The 16320-nt window shown below is 36.5% G+C and overlaps 1 protein-coding gene across 4 annotated transcripts in view; it reads right to left on the bottom strand.

Annotated features, from left to right (window-relative positions):
- SIPA1L2 (signal induced proliferation associated 1 like 2) overlaps positions 1-16320 on the bottom strand; it is a 148029-nt gene that overhangs the window by 113201 nt on the left and 18508 nt on the right. For all 4 annotated transcript variants that reach the window (XM_065680267.1, XM_065680266.1, XM_065680268.1 and 1 more), the window contains exon 2: positions 5257-5326. The gene's annotated coding sequence lies outside the window, so the exon portion shown is untranslated. The remainder of the gene's footprint in view (positions 1-5256; positions 5327-16320) is intronic.

The raw sequence follows: 16320 nt of genomic DNA, 5'->3' as shown, positions 1-16320 counted from the left end.
TCCAGCCTTCCCACTCATCCTGCAGAGTTCTGGTACCAACCAAAACCAAGTTCATAGGATATGTTTCTGACCCATTCTTAAGTTTATCTTCCAAATATTTGCATTAATCATTAATTATTTCAAATATTTCATTATAGATCTTTTTCTGCATGAGCCAGAAACACAGCACTTAAGATAATTTATTGTAATCCTTCACTTTGTATAAAAGAACAATACACAACTCATTTTACTGAAATAAATTAGATTACATGAATTAAGAGATACCAAGATAATGTGCATCTTTTCCCTCTCTCTCCCTCCCAACAACTTACTTCCAACTCTTTTTATTTGGTTATCAGAGAATTTGTTGTTTCTTCTAATATCTTTTTAGTTAGCACAAGTGGTGCATCTGCCTCTTCTTCAAAGAGAAATTACTGCATTTGCTGAGTATTAGGGAAAGAAGACTTTTCACCAGATTCTCCCAATATTTTGAAAATAGCCATCTCTTTCACGTCTAAGACTCACCACTCTCCAGCTCATGACTCTAGCTCTCCTCTCCTTATACACAACTCGGCAACACTCCCTTCTTTTTTCCCCCATGCCCTCTCCAAATCTGCTAGCACAAAACACAAATTAGTAAGCTCTTCCATTTTATTAAGTTGCGTGTTAATCCTCTTTGACGTCACTGTTGGTGAGCCTCACCAATAATGCATGCCTTCACAAAAGGTCAACTAGTGCTTCTTACTGTTATCTCGGTTATTTAGAGTGATTTGAATGGGTGAGTGTCCCACTACTTTCCAAGCTTCAGTAAGCTGAACAGACGACAAATCCAGCCAACTAATAAATGTTCCCAGAACCACAGACTTCGTGAAGCACAGTGCAGTGAAACCTAACATGGCACAGGTGGGTTTTTTGGCTGGCTTTCCTTAGGAACCAAAATAGCCCCCTGCCTGAACTGAAAGTCCTGCCAGATTTTTGACAGGGAGGAATCAGACTGGGAAGCCCAGCTCTGCAGATTGTTATGATCTTACAAAAACAACCAATCCATAACATTAATAGTATTTTGTAGTATGTGATCTAATAACTTTCTAACAAAACATTGGATCACTTGCCCATGAGCTTTCCACACAGGTGACAGCTGAAAGAATTACTATGACTATGTACCACTTCAAAACTCAAGTACACCATGCCTTGAAAAATAAAGCAGCTCAATATTTTATTTATACTTAAGTATATTTAAATTCTTTTCACAGAAGAAAAAAAAAGGATAACAATTTGGAGCTTGAAAAGGGATGTTTGAAAAATCAGACACCATACAGAACTACTGAATACATTACATCGCTATTGACAAAAATGGTATGTGCCTATCTGCATTTCTAGCTAGCTATTTTTCACTTACTGGTTTGAGCTAAAATTCCACCACCATATCCTCATCACATCAGCAGTACTGTATTCTGGGTTCCCCAGTACAAGACAGATAAGGAATTACTGGAGCAAATTCAGCAAAGAGCCACTAGAACGGTTACAACTGGAGCATCTTTTGCACAAGGAAAGGACGAGAACTGAACTTGGCCCTGGCCAGTCTTCTCTTGCTGACTGTCCTTAAGCAGGGAGGTTGGACTTCATGAGCTCCAGAGGTGCCTGCCCACATCAGCAATTCTGTGATTTGTCTAATACTAATTTTCTTAGTATGAAATACATGCCATGTTTTCCATGAAAAAGTTGTATCACACTATACATGCATTACTGGATCAAATTTACTGCTATATATTCTTTTCTTGCATTAGTTTCTGAAAATACTGTATGTTTATGCACAAACTACATAGTTATTATAAGGGTAGATAGAACAATCAACACAAACTGTCAATAGTCAGCTTTTCATTAATGCGCAGAAATACCAAAGCTTTTAGAAGCAGATCCTTTTCCAGGTCACAAATATACCACCGAAATACCAAACTTAAAGATAAGGTGTCCCATGTACATATGTGCCTATACAATAACTACTGGAAATGTGGAAGAAATAGTGATTCGGTAGCTAGTTGTTCAGTTTATCAGTAGCTAAAGGTGAAGAGGGGTGGACTTATTTTTACCTTTTGTTAAAAATAAAATTAAGTTCTTACAGTCTACAAAATACTCTAGGTTTATACGTTTCAAAATCAGGGTTACCAAAACCGCTAATCAGTACCAATGCTGCCATAACCGTAAGCTATACCCAGAGAATTATTTTGGTATAAGTGTTTTAGCAGAATATATGGAACAAAAGCCAACAAAAAATAATTATCCATGTGTTTTTAGTACATGGATGAGCAAACCACAAGTTTCTTCTCCCCTCTGTAAACATCAATATTCCTTGTGCTACATACTTCGCAAATTACAAAATAAAAACACCTCATTAATATATCAGCACATGCTAGACATCTGCAATCCTCATTCTTTTTGCAGCACCATTATATTACAAGTACTATTTCTTTCAGCCACAGAAAGAGACCAAAAGATGATTACAAATCCCATTTTTCTTTAGATTTCTTTAAACAGCTACTATGCTTTGGCTAACCATACAGCCAAAAGATAAAGCAAATGCAATAACAGAAGCTCTCATACAATACTAGACTAGATGTATCACTGTTAAGTTCCTATTTACTACATAATTAGCATTATTCAAATGCAGATCTTATCAACAACACATAATCCAAATTATGTTGCAATACTGTCCTCTCAGCCTGACTATTTCTGAAGCAAAACAGACAGTTTACATGAAAAGTAGTAGGTAAGATTTTCCACAGTATGTTCTAAACTGCCATTAATATAGCAGAGCTCCATCAGGCTCAGTAACACAGGAGTCTGGTGATCTTAGTTTGTATTACAGAACATACCACTTACTGAAAAATGGAGTCTTAGATGAGACGGGGAAAGAAACTACTAAGTTGATGGGAGCAAAGGAAGCCACTTAAAACCTGATAAACAGTAGCATGTAGCTATTAAGCATCCACCTAGTTTCACTGCTGTGGTAGTGCACAGAGGGGCTCAGGTGGCTGGACAGAAAGTTCAATTTTGTTTCTTGCATTAAAGTATAAGCCAGCCACGCCAAACCACTGGCAAGGAAGGTCAATTGTTCAGACTCTCCTGCATCTATGATCCTTCTATTAAACTGACAAACCTGCACAATCCAAAAGCAGTTACCCTAATTCATACAAATCTCTGAATGCATAATAAATGTGGGGTTTTTTCTTTCTTTAATCAGTTCCTCTTTCAGCATTTTTTTTCTCCTGGAAACAAAACTAGTTGGAAAGGAAAGTTCTTACCGGTGTCATCAATATGATGTGGACAAAAAGCTACTACACTGGAAAAATAAAAGTACAAACTGCAATTGCATGTAGAGTATTATAAAGCAGAAATTATCTTCAAGCCTGCATTTGGAACATCTGAGATAGTATGGAATGACAGCCCTATCCTGTATCTTCAACAGCCAGGCATACCTCATATGCAGCTGTTTGTTAGAAATTCCACCCTCTCCCTACTCTGTCTCCCATGTTCAGCTGGCCTCTAGTTAGGTAGCTCTATGCTGCAGGTGTCTCTCATGGGAGTCACTGCATGACTATACCTGGCTCAGTGAGAACAAAATGTATTGCCTCACACTAGATGCAGCCTAGCCAGAAAAGCTGGCCACCACCATGGACATCAGATGCTTGAACAGCAGCTTTTATAAGCTTAGTTTGCCTCCTAGGCAAACATAGCTTAGTGCTGAATTTACAAAGGATTTTGGGACATTTCCATTAAAAGTAACAACAAAAAGAGAACTAAATATATTCTAGTTTTATTTTCCCACCCCCAAATAGGTGTATATCAGAAAAAAAAGTAGTTTTTGTCAGAAAACAGAAGTTTCTAACCAGCTTCAATAATGATCTTTTACATTCTTCCTCTGTTAAAGATCACACAGTAGTGAAGCACTGTGTTTATGTCAGAAGTATTCTGCTTGAAAAGATTGGAAACTAAGAGATTAGGATGAATACAGTAAGAACATGAAGTGTAACATATTTAATATAATTCATTTATAATTATAAACATTTATTGTCTGTTAGCATAAATCTTACCTACTCCTAAAAACTCCAACATTTCAGTTGTGATAATCAGGAAAAATGCTAAATTAGACTAGTTTCTCAGAATATTCATTTATTTTCTTATGTATAGATGTATATAATACCTTCTTTTTGTGCTTTGTGCAAAACCATAAAAAGACAAAAGAGAAAAAGCAACTATTACAAAAATTAGCAGCCCACCTAAAACGTCTTTGTGTCTGCTTTTAACCCAATTTGATTTCACATTAATCATATCCTAATAATATTATTAATCTAGGAAGAAAGGAGGTAGAAGGGACTCAGCTTCCACTCTGCCTCCAAATCTGCCCATTATACACAAAGAAGGAACATGAGTACAACAGTTTTTCCTATCATACCCACTGAAGGGTAACTTCACTGGTAACATGGAAGTTGAAAAATTTGGAGAGCTTCTTTTAAAAGGTTTCAGTATTTTATTTTCCTACTTTCTCCTACAGCAGCTGCAAAATTGTGAAATCCCTGCACTGTGCTGCAGGGAACATGTCTTCATCAGATGACAGATTATGTTAAGTCAAAACGAAGTATTTTTAAACCTGAGCCATACAACAGAACTATAAAGCAATCTAGTTGAACTAGATCAAGGAGTTTGCAGAGTTAGGAGCTATAGGAGGATAACCACGTTAATACCTTTTGCAGAAAAGGTCAAGATGTCATGATTTTGGGCAAGTGTGGGCTCAGCATTTTCTACAAGCAGCCTAACCAGCCCTTACTAAGGACACTCTTTCAGTGTATTATGCTATTTCTGGTCATCCTAGCTCTTTTCCAGAGGAAGACTAAGCAAAAAATTTTCAAATCACCAAAATTATGATTTTATTTTGGGCTTATCCAATGCATTAAGGAATGCAATCATCCTTGTGCATAACAGCAGCTGTATAATCAGTATTGCCTCAAAATGATTGTACCGTACGCTTCAATATGAATGAGAGGCAATCTGCCAAGTTACAGGTCTCAAAAAAAGACTGAACTTCACTTGTATGCTGAGACATATAAATGATTCTCTTATGGGTTTGTTAAGATGCTTTAGAGATCCCAAAGAAATTCAGCCGGTGAGATGTCGAACATCAAGAAAGACAGTAGCACAGCTGCCATTTTATTTAAAAGGTAGGATTATGCTACAAATTGACTAAAAATATATTTGTTACTGGTTAGAAAATATTCTTACCTTTGGCTAGAAGGATTCCCAGTGGATGCCAACAAGTCACTTTTTTCTGATATCAGTAAAACGGAGATACCTGCAAGTCAAACGAGAAAGATTTTTAAGTCTTAAATGAATGCTTGTGTAAAATGAGAATCTACTAATTTATACATATAAAAATATCAAGAACAACTCAATGGCTTTTAAATTGCATACACTTTCAATATAGTAGTGTAACACATATCACACATGCATGTGCTGCAACAGAGAATTTAAAGTTGTTATCTGTGTAAGTTCCTGACAATAACTGGAAAAAAGCTTTGCTTGGGAAGAGGTCATGAACCAGTAGCTGCTAAACCTTCAGACTATTTCATTATGGCTCTGCTTCAAAGGTCATGATAAAGGGTCCACAGCTGCTCCTAGAACCATATTATAAAAAATTAGCTGAATAATATTTTCAATTACAAGAATGGGAAATATTCACAAAGTACCATAAAATGTTTTGAGGGAAGACAGTAGTCAGTCAGTTCATAAAAAAAGTTTAGAAACAGTCTATAAGAATTTACGGGATGACTTACAGCCAATACAATATCTAACACTGCAAACTTTACATTTGACATATTCACATTTACTTCTGAATGTAGTAAAATAAAAGTATATGTAAAGTAAAAATAGTTTATAGAGATCCTTCTGATCAACATACAGAGATATAAAACATAAATCTATCATGTACTAGTAAGATGATTTAGCTTTCTATTTTATATCTGTGCTAACACAGTTTCAAAGGGGGTTCATTTTAGCATGACCTCAGATAGTAAAATCTAGCTTGAAAAAACACAATGTTACATTCACATTGAAAGAAAGGAAAAAGAAAACATACACAGCAGGAACAGATGTTATTTCCTGTACTAAATCACCACCACAGGGATAAAAATAATTATAGCATTTTACAGAATAGTGCATACAATGGAAAAGAACACAAAGCCTCAAAATCCTAAATCAACTGCAAATCTAAGTATCGCAGACACCAGTAACAAACAAACACAAAGCCTACACACAGGGAATGCAGGACAGTTTACCACTATCCTCATTTTAGGCCTAGCCAAAACTAGGCAGCTACTTATGCCTGCTTTTACCAGTATGCTCACAGTAGCAAAACCTCCTGGTAGTTATAACCTATAGCTTGAGCAAACACTTCTGCCAGTGCAGCTTTTGCAGGAAAGCTAGAACAAAACTAACCTATACCAGTAGCAGCATTGACCAACATTAGATAACTAATCTGTTTGCCTACGGAAGACACAATTAAAAGCCAGGCTATTAAAAAGAAAAATCTCATTCCTAACCTAAAAATTACATCTGATTAAGACAAATTTCAAACATAAACTTCACTCAAGTAAAAGCTGAACCTAAAAACAAACAATTTTTGTTTATGAATCCTGGAAGAAAGAACTTGAGAACATAGAAATGCTAGTCATTAGTCAATGCAGAGGGAGACCCAGAAAAATAAACACAAGAGAAGAAATGCAAAAATGGAAGAGATTTTTTTAGAATGGCTATGGAATCTGGTAAATTTTCTAGAAGATGCTTTTTTAAATTTTCTATACGTAATTTTATGAAAATATCCTTATTAGTTGTCTTTCTCAAAAAAAAAAAAAAAACCAAAAGATGTCTTTGTACGTTGCAAATCACTAGAAGAACAAGCTTCAAAATATCTGTCTCAAAGACAAATTTCCAGATTGCCTATTTATGGAAGCAGAAAGAGGAATCAATTGATCCACAGCGTAAAGTAGGATTTAGAGGATTATGCAGCTCTTTTGTGAGGCAGCCAAAGAGGAAAATACCAGGCTTTGTCCACAATTTTATTTATTTATTTTTAAGACAATGTTCTTATGCAGAACACTGCATCAGAAAAAAAATACTTAATAATTTAGAAGAAAAATAGTTTAATGTATTTTTAAATCAATCCATTATTTCCCCATCATTTTAAGAGTTTTCTTCACAGCATCTTGCCTCTACATTCAAGAAGATCTACAAAGGAAACAAAACAACCTCAAAACTAAAAGTTTTAAACTCACATAACAAATTCTGAATCAGGAATCGCGTGTAACTATGCCTTTTCTCTTGGAGTACCTCTATAGGTACTCCAAAATTCATTGTATCATTAGACATCATTAGACTCCCATGCATAAGGTGGTGATCACATCTGTTTTTTCTGAACATCTCATCTTTTATTATTCCCAGAGTCCCATCTGGATTCTTTGTTCTCCAGAAGTCATACATACATTCCATTTGCTAGTTTCTTAGTCTTTATTTTTTTCTAAATGCTCCCTGGAATTGAAAATTATAGTCTTGATTCTACAGGGAATGTCACTGAGGAAGACAACTTGGCCAACAACAATGCAAAAAAGAGGTCACATTAGAAGATATCTGAAATTCAGGTAGAAGTAATTTGTAAGTAGATTAAAAAGGCCAATCCTTACTAGTGCTCCCATTTGGTATAAGGCCATTCACAACTGTTGCCTACCATACGCCGCACCTCATTTTTAAGTATGAAAACATGAATTTTCTTCATGAATCTTTGGTATTACTTATGTCCAATTTGTTGTTGTTGTTATCATCATAGGAAAAGCAGAGAGAGAGAATATCATCAGTACTAGACACCCAATTTTCTACAGGCAAGGTTTTTTTCTTTACAAAAAAAAGCTTTGGCTATGCATTAGAAACTGATTCCAGAAATAATGGGCAGAAGGACAGCATCCTAGTCAGGAGAGCCTCGTTTCAAGCCAGCTTCCTACTGCTCTGAAACACTATACAGATGGTCACTGCAGAGATAATCTCCACAGTAAGTCCAGTATGCCCAGAATATCAACTTGCCACAGTCAATCTACACAGTAAGTCTGACGTACCCTGCACATGCTTAACTCATCATATAGGAGCCATAACTCTGCCAGGATATCTGAGGGACAATAGGAGAACTTCCATGGGAAGGAAGAAGCAGCAGTGATGTCTGAAAGATAAGCCTAACAAATCTACCAGGAACATTTGATTCAAACTCCCATACATACAAAAAGAAGCTGGATTTATGATCTATTGCATTTGCAAAATGTATAAGCAAACCATTTCTTACATATGAAATATAAACCTAACAGTTTCCTCATTCAAGAATATTAAGGACAAGAATGAGATTCCATGTGTGATCCCTCATATTGAAAAAATATTACATTCAAAATTATACATAGTCCAGCAAAATACATTCTATATAGCACCACAAAGACTAGCTAATGCCTTATTATTTGGTCTAGATTGTAGGATACCACTGGCATTTGTTTCTTCAAGACTCCAAACTTTTAAGAGAAACCGTATGCTTTCCTCTATACCTAGGCAAAGTCTCATTCATGACTGCAGTAGCTCTTTTGGTAACACTCTACTTAAAATGAAGAAAGAATTAAAAAATACAGAGAGAAAGCAAACAAGCAGACAGACACTACTGGCCCAGAAGAACACAAAATCAAATACAGGTAGCAAAGGAATCATTCCATTTCCTCTGTAAGGACCAAGACAGGGCACATGCTCCATTCACCAAAACATGCCAGAAAATAGACCACTCTCAGTTACATATACACACTCCCGTCTTATTTGCCAAATTACACTGAAATACCCAGACATTAGCATCTCTGTGTGAGGAACTCGGAACAGGGGAAAAAAAAACCAAAACAAAACAAAACCAAGCCACAAAAAGCCCACAGGGAACACTACTGCTAACCCTTTTTGTATGTAAGCACCACTTTTGAAAATGAAAATGGATTTCAGTATCTATTACACAACCAATATTTACCTTCTTAATTTGATGCTTACAACTGCCTTTTCTCAATATTGAAGTATTAACTACTTGTAATTTATGGAGCAAAAGAAATGACAGAAACTGCTGCAAATGAATTTCCCTTTTCAAGTGTGACTACAGTAGAAGCACTGCAGATAAAACAGATACAACTAACGTCAAGTAGTACTGCATGCATATTTTATCTCTACCCTGCTCAGTTCTATTGGCAAAGCTTATTGTCTGGCCTATCAGCTTATATATACACCTGAGGTTTCAAGAAAGCCACATTAATCTCTAACATTTAAGGAGAACTTAGATACCTAATTAAAGCCCTATTCCACAGTTCTCACTGGTGATAAAGGGTCCTGCTGGTGCTACAGAAGATAAATGAAAATCAAACAGCCATTCACATAAATTAATCTTATGACACAGGTATAACTAAGATACCCTGATTCATACCAGAGTTATAGTTATTATATTTCACAGGTAAAGCAAAACTTCAAAAAATGCGTACACTCTACCTGCATATTTGAAACTACTGGTTTCAAGAAAAATCCGATTATGACATTTCTCTAGCAAAGACAACTGTACTACAAAAGACAGCCAGATGGAAGACAGATGCGCAAGAGTAACTTGAACCAGTAATTAAACGTACAAGTATCAAAAGTGCCTGTTTTAAGATAAAAGCTGCATTACGTAACCTCTTTGGTTTTATTTTGAAGTGTAACCTGTATCTGATCAAGTTCTTACAGTGATCCCAGGTAACACACACAATCTGGGACCAAACCAAAGCACTCCGCATCCTAATTCCTGCTTTAATTTCAGCAACTAATAGGGTCTCTGGCACTTCTCAGGGTCAAGACTGAAGTGGTCACATATAGTGTACTGTTTATCTCCTCCAAACACTAAACTCAGTTTAACTCCATATAACTTCCAATATTCCCAACACAATAGGCCGATCTCTGTAAAGGCACTTTTCCTTCCTTTCATACAGAAAATATCCTGTAAACAACCTATTTCCCACTCTCTAAGCGACTCCTTTTGTTTACAGGAAGGAAAGGCAACAGAAATCTTGCCATAAAACAGTGAGAGCTAAAAAGTTCTGTTTCACTTCCTACTGTGCAGGTGTTTCACACATGAAAGCTATTCTAAGTTTTTATTCCAGAGAGAAAACATGCTGCTTCTTTTTGAAATACAGACTGAGAAAAAGAAAATAAGGTTAAGGTAGTAGCAGCACTATGAAACAAAACAAAGATATGCAATAAAGCATAAACATGATCGACAATGTATTTTTCCCCTTAGCTCTGCATAACGAGGGACACAAAAACAAAAGACACTATGAAATGTGATAGAAACACAGACTCCAGAAAACAACAGCTAGCCCTGATCAGGCTTTCACTTGGTTTGTACTGCATTTCACTTCTCTCCAAACTTAGCCCGTCTTTCATTTATCCATGTAGTTTTTACTGTAACACATTCAAGGTGTTTTTCCAAGGCCCTGAATGTAAGCTATAGAAGGCAGCATCTTTGCTTTAAAACTTGCAAGATCCCTGGCTTTGGACATCACAATTCTTGTATACATTGATTTGTGAACTGGATTTTCCTTCTAAATCCTTAAATTCTTTCCTATTTTTACGCTGCCCAAATAAACATGGACAAATCAATGTTCCAGCCATCTCTGAAGACAAGAAAAAAGAGAAGCCTCCCTTATTTGACGAGGCTGGTTTGTGTGTTTTAAATACAAATGCTGATTGCAGTGTTACAACGCCTATGTAAAACCCAAACTATAATCCCCTCTTTACAGGTTTTTCTTGGGGTCTGCATTCTGAAATGCTGTATCAAAGCCACGAGCACAATAAAAATTTACTTGCACTTGCTCATGACGCTTGGCACCTCAGTCTGTACGCTTGTGTGCAAGTTTCAAAAGTACTAGCATCCATCATAGTGAGAATTACATTCATCTGAGACCTGTAACGCTCTACTGCCCAGTGGTGTACAGACAATTCAAATTCTAAAAGAAGTCGGGCAGATGAGGGCACCAACCATGTAGTGGGATACACATACCATTCATTCAAAAGGAAACTGAGAATTTCACCATTATCACATATGATCACAGCACATCTAATCACAAATACTGCCACAATGTAAAATTATATGAAACACAAAAACACTATCACAAAGTTGAATATGCCTCTCTCTGGAAGGGATACCTCAAACACTGTTCCTAGTTCTACCTACCAGTCCCTGTGCATGCAGCAGAGGAGGGATGCCTCCCCTGTGGATGCATTTCCAAGCTGAGCACCTAGCGGAATATTGCACAGGGAACAGCATTTGATTACCAGAGCGCACACTGCCCAAACACCCACCTCATATCTTTCTTAAAGCAAAAGTAACCAGCTGGAAGGACTCAGTGGGTCCCGAGACAGCTGGAGGGTTATCAGCTGAATCACTACTGTTTCAGTCAAAATGTTTTCAATGAAATATATCATTACTTGGAGTTTGTTTAAAGCCGGTTTGCATCTAAGCTGAACTGTTGTGTTAATGTGATCAGTTACGTGGGAAAACAAATTACATCACTGCGGTTTGAATACTTAAAGGAAGATTTGCTAATTAAGGGCAATTAATTACACAGCAGTACTAATTTGAAAAGCAATATCCTTCAGCTTTTGTCTGCTTAAGTCTCAGACTGACTGCTGAGAAGAATCATTTATGGAACCTGTTAAGTAATCTGTAACTTTGGATGATCCTTTCTCCAAGATGGACAATAAAGAGCACTTGCTAAACATGTGTAAGGTGGACAGTGCAATGTACACTATTGGTTCACTCTTTAATATAAATAGGCCATCACAAATTAGTAAATAGGCCATCAATTTTTTTATATACACTCTCCTTAGGCTATTGTATTTTTCTTACGTACACTCGAATGTAACTATACCTCTATCCTGAACATGAAAAATCAAGTAACCCTGCTCTGACCTGAAGGAGTTCTATCGCATTTTGAATATCACCTCCAGTAAAGAACATTCTTCATCACAAGAAACAGGAAATGTAAACTAGAGACAGCTCTAATTTTTTACCTTCCTCTTCAATTGGAAAAGGGCTTGTGTATTATACCAAAATGATTTTTTCCAGAAAGGAACAGAACACCCCACATTGTCCATCATTTCACCAGATGTCTGTTTGCCTACAATAAATTGGCAATGCACACGGAATGCCATTATTTTTAATAAAAGGTAATAAACAAAGAGCTATATCTTCAACATGCCACTGGACACACCACCATTCACATACATAATGTGAACACCATCTTCATTCCCACCTTTTTTTATTTTTCTTCTACGAAACAATGTTCAGCTCCATGCACTCTTTTCCTCCCTTTGGAACACCTCATTTTGACCTCACAGCAAAAGCATGTAATAATCAAGACCACAAAGAGAAAATGAAACTGTGTCAATTCTGGCACTACAAAATATCGTGCTTACACCACCAATTCTAGAAAATATAGCAGATAATATAGAGTAGATAGTATAGCCACTTCCAGATCTAGTCTGTCTTTGCTGTTTTCCTGTTCTCTGCCAGCAACAGCTAAGCATTTAGTCCTCTCATTCATACTTCTTTACTTCTTACTATGCCAGGCTTCATGACAAGAAATGAAGAGGTAAGCAGCTAAAATGTGAGTGGCTTGGTATAACCACAGCAAAGTTGAGTATCACACCCCACAATGAAAGGGGCTCTTAACTTCCCTGTATTTTCAGAGCGCATCAATAAGACATTTGCAGTACTTTTTATACCAGCTGAACACAAAAAGAGGAAACCTTGTGAAAAGTGTAAATGATGAAAATGCTAATGATAAAGATGAGTTACCAGCCTGGAACTGAAGTTGCCAAATAAGAAATCATTGTTGGTAACCACAGAAAAGCAGACTCAAAAAAGGCAAAATAAAAAAAAAAAAATAAGTATCAGCAAGAGGATGAGGTAGTACCTGACAATTTCCAATTAAAGGTAAGAGGAATGCAGTAGCTGATTTACATCAACCGCTTAAAAGCAGCAAAGACACAAAAATAAGCCACAGGTCATAAAACAGGTGTGAAAAAAACTTACTTACATTACAGTGTTTTGGATGCTATTCAAGGGAACAGAAGCTGATTTTTTTAATTACTATTATTTTGTTCCCATAGGTCTGCTGAGTATCTTATTTGTCATTAACTTTTGTCTACGGTAAAAAACATACTTTGCTATTTTTTTTTCAAGTGGAAAAGAGTATTTTAAGTAGTATGGAAAAACCCAACACATTTCTTTATCGGCACTGTTTTCTTCAAGAGTGAAAAGTATGACATTTTCAAATGCTACCAGTGGAGGGGATTTTTTTAGTATTATTTTATTTTTCTCTCAAAAACAAGACTAGAGTTGTGTGAATATCATTTGCTAATGGCTCGTTTTGTGTAAGATAGGCCTTCTGACAGGGTTGTGTGCTTTTTCAGAAAACAAGAGAGCCACAGTCACTTTAAGAATGGAGTCATGAAAGAAAGAAGATAGAGGATAAACAAAAACCTAATCAGTTTAAGCTTTGGAGTGGCTAAGAGAGACTGTTGGAAGTCATGCAGTCCAATGTTCTACTCTGAACAGGACTGTCATCAACAGCAGAAAAGGTCAGGTGTAGCTTTGTCTTGCTGTGTCTTCAAGACCTCCAAAGATGGAAAATTCAACAGGTTCTCCAGGCAGCCAGTTTCAGGCTGAACTGTCTAACCTGAACGAGGCTAGCTCTGTCAGGCTCTTCATGCAGATCATAAGCAGCAGGCCCTCTACCCATCTAATTGGCGCTCCCCAGTTACTCAACATCCCTATCGAACCATGGGGAACATAAAGGGATATTTAACATAAGATCATTAACATACCATCCAGATCTCTACTGAAATAGGCAAACTCATTTGCTGAATTTAGAAATTGAATTGATCATTTCTTCATTCAACACAATTATAACCTCATAGTTTTTCATACACACTGAATTTATGCATTTGATTGAAAACCCTATTCAAAATTCTGTACAGTCCTCCTTTAACCTTAACTCTGAAGCAACACTGAAAAGATTGGCAATGCCCAGAAACGCACTGAATGTCTCCCAGTTCCCTTCAAATATCAGAGACAAAAATAGCATAATTGGTCATCCAATTCATTCCAAGAATGTGTGTCTCACAATTTACCACCATTGCTTTTCATAGTCAACACTCAATTACACTGTGTAATAGTAGAGTGGAATAAGCCAGATTAAACATGCACAGAATACAAAACAAAGAGGAATATATAAGGTAAACACACAACAGAAAAAGAATTCATGGTGATCCTTTGGAGTACAGAGATCTGAGCTATCATCTGACCTGATAACTACACTATAACATACTTTAAAAAGAACACTGTCCCTCTTTCATGTCCAGATGGACCAATTTGGAAGCAATCCCAAATATGATTAATTCATATCCATAGATCAATAGGATTTAGTGACAGGTTTTGGATACAGGTTGATTCTAGTTTCACTGAAGATTGTCATAGACAAAACCCACTATGATTTCACCCACTAAGTGAACCGGAGGGAATAATACCTTTTATGAAGGTTACAACACTTCAGGATACGGTAGCTGTCCTACATATAAAAAAAGGAAGCCCTGGGAGTGTAAACTTTATTGAACAATTTTGATTTGAATAAACACTTTGGGGTGTTGGAGGGAGATAATAGATTTTTACACACTTTACAAAATTATAAACAAATTCCTCTCCAATTACTTTGACTAAGGAAACATTTTTATTATGTTTTGCATTCTCATTGCAACTACAGCCCAACCTTTATGTCCTTACAATACAGTCTATTCTGTTTGCCTGACCAAAGAAAAATTTGCTCACCACTTGCACTCATCCGGTGTTTCCGTGAACTGTTACGAAATAATTGATATTACCTGTTAGGGGGCAGGGGAAGCCGTTGGTTTTATTTCGGTTTCAGTTCCTCTTAACCCTTTCCCATACCCGTCTCCCTCATATATCTGCAGACAAGGCTCATTCACAAGCATTTTTAATACAAGCAATTACAATTGCGAATACAAGCACCTCTACTATTGCTGGGCTTCCAAGCCCTTTGTTCTTTACTGAATGGCAAAGTGAAGGAACAGAAACTTAAGACTAAAACTTGGTTTCTGGTCAGGATTGCCTCTTTTTGATTCCTTTCCATTTATATTTGACAGATTTATTTTTCTCTTTGTGGAAAAAGAAAAAAAAAAACCAAAACCAACAACAAATAACCCCCCCCCCCAAAAAAAAAAAAAAACCAAAACAAAACAACACAGAGTTCTGACAGTACAAAATTTCCAGTTTCAATTCTTAAACCCATTATTCTTGCAGATAAAGCTTCAATAACTTACTTCAAACATGACATAGCCTGTGTGGCTCTGAATGAAAACCAGTCTGTATTTCAGACCTGCCTAAATATGCCAGCCTGCCAATCAAACTAGAAGCATTCCAAAGGCACTATTGCACAAGCAGAGATATGAGGAAAGGCACAGATAACAGCCTGCCTCCGGTAAAATAAAAATTACTAAGAATGAGGTTTGTTTGCTGTACCAGAAATATGTGAAAGCAGTATTTGTCATGGAGTTTTTATAGACTTTACTGTCTGGGGAAAGGAAGAAAACCAACAGATCTAACTAACTGTATAATTACCAGGGATAACAGTTTCATTTTGCCATGTGCCATACACAGTAATTTCTTTCTGTCTTCGGTAAGATAGTCCCTGGGTTTGTGTATTTAAGAAGGCCATCTGCTGCTGACCTTACATAGATGTCCTTAACTATGGAGCAGTTACAGCTATTCAGTATTTGTTAAACAGCAGTAATAGCCACCTATAAGATGCAGATAAAAAAAGAAGCTGGCTAAGAGACAAATCCACTCCCCATATTTTTACACACAGTTCAGAAACCAGCATACATCACAAAAAACAGTGTTAAAAAAAGGTGTTTACAGTCCCAATTTAAAATTCCACCAGCTCAGATTTAATGGATTTCAGCATGATTCAGATGTGACCTAACATACTTCTAAATAAAACAACAGTAAGCAGGTTTTGGACATGTTTAAGAGCTTCAAAATAAATGTCAATATAGAATTAGGAGAGTGCATTAGGATAATATAGTTCAATATAGCAAAATAAGTTTTCTGTGAAAGAAAATGCAAATTACTACATCTATAGAAAGAAAACAGGTCACTCTCTCTCAGTGTGTGTTTTCCAAGTA

This window comes from Lathamus discolor, chromosome 5 (genome assembly GCF_037157495.1).
Source record: "Lathamus discolor isolate bLatDis1 chromosome 5, bLatDis1.hap1, whole genome shotgun sequence".
Taxonomy (NCBI): domain Eukaryota; kingdom Metazoa; phylum Chordata; class Aves; order Psittaciformes; family Psittacidae; genus Lathamus; species Lathamus discolor.
This window is presented reverse-complemented; position numbering and strand designations above follow the sequence as displayed.